We start from the raw sequence: 1,024 nt of genomic DNA, 5'->3' as shown, positions 1-1,024 counted from the left end.
AAATATTAATCATGAAAAACCAACTGACTGGCAACCAGACGATTAGCGGTTTCAGTAGTGAAACCAGAGAGAAAGCAGAGCGATCTGAACTCATACAACGAGCGTTTCAACTGCAATCTTCTGCTTTGATTCAGAAAAATAAATTAATTTTAATTTATAAAATAAATTCAAATTTCCTTCAATATTTTCTCCGCAGCCAGTTGCAACAACGCCACGCCCTGACTGCTGCCCGCCACTACGGTCTGCGTCGACCACTCACGTGGTGGGGCCCCATAAACATACATAGGGTGCTTTTTTGTGTTTTTTTTGAGTTTATTACAATTAAATTTTGATTTACTTTCTCAATTTAAACAAAAAAAAGAAACAAAATATACCGCAGCACCGTTGCCCGCCCAGCAGTTCAGTGCTACGCTGGTTGGTCGTGGCCGCTGCTGCAGTGTTTTTGCATTCTATTAACATGTCTGTCTTCTCTGTATTTGTTTCGCTTCATCTTAAGCTTTAATAAGCTTTATTAATATAATTTATTTTGCTTTTTATATACAAATTTTGTTTTATATTTCCCTAGAACCACCAACAAATACAAGTATAGAGAGACGCCCTTCTCCCTCGTGCACTACATCCCCCTAGCCGCCGACGCCAGCTGTATTTAGGGTTTAGGGTTTTAGGGTTTTTTCTGTTTGTTTAGGCTTCAAGTTCTAGATAAAACACTAAAAAACCCTAAATAAAAGAAAATAAAAGAGTATACGCAATATATTAACCCCTAAATAAGCATACATATAAACTATAAACTAAAAACCCTCACACTCCTTACCTATACAACTCTGCGGTGTCTGTAGCCAGTAACAAAGAAAATTTTTTTGTTGTTTTTTACATAAAGTCTAATCAAAGTAACAAAGTATAAAAAAAATATATTTATCCTCCAAATGCCTACCCACTGTATAACTAAATATATATTCATATATCTATTACAGCAATAGACAGGCAAATCCATACATATACATATACATACATACATATATATATA

The sequence above is a fragment of the Eimeria mitis genome, genomic scaffold, assembly GCF_000499745.2.
Source record: "Eimeria mitis Houghton genomic scaffold, Emh_scaff1973, whole genome shotgun sequence".
In the NCBI taxonomy this organism is placed as follows: Eukaryota; Apicomplexa; class Conoidasida; order Eucoccidiorida; family Eimeriidae; genus Eimeria; species Eimeria mitis.
This window is presented reverse-complemented; position numbering follows the sequence as displayed.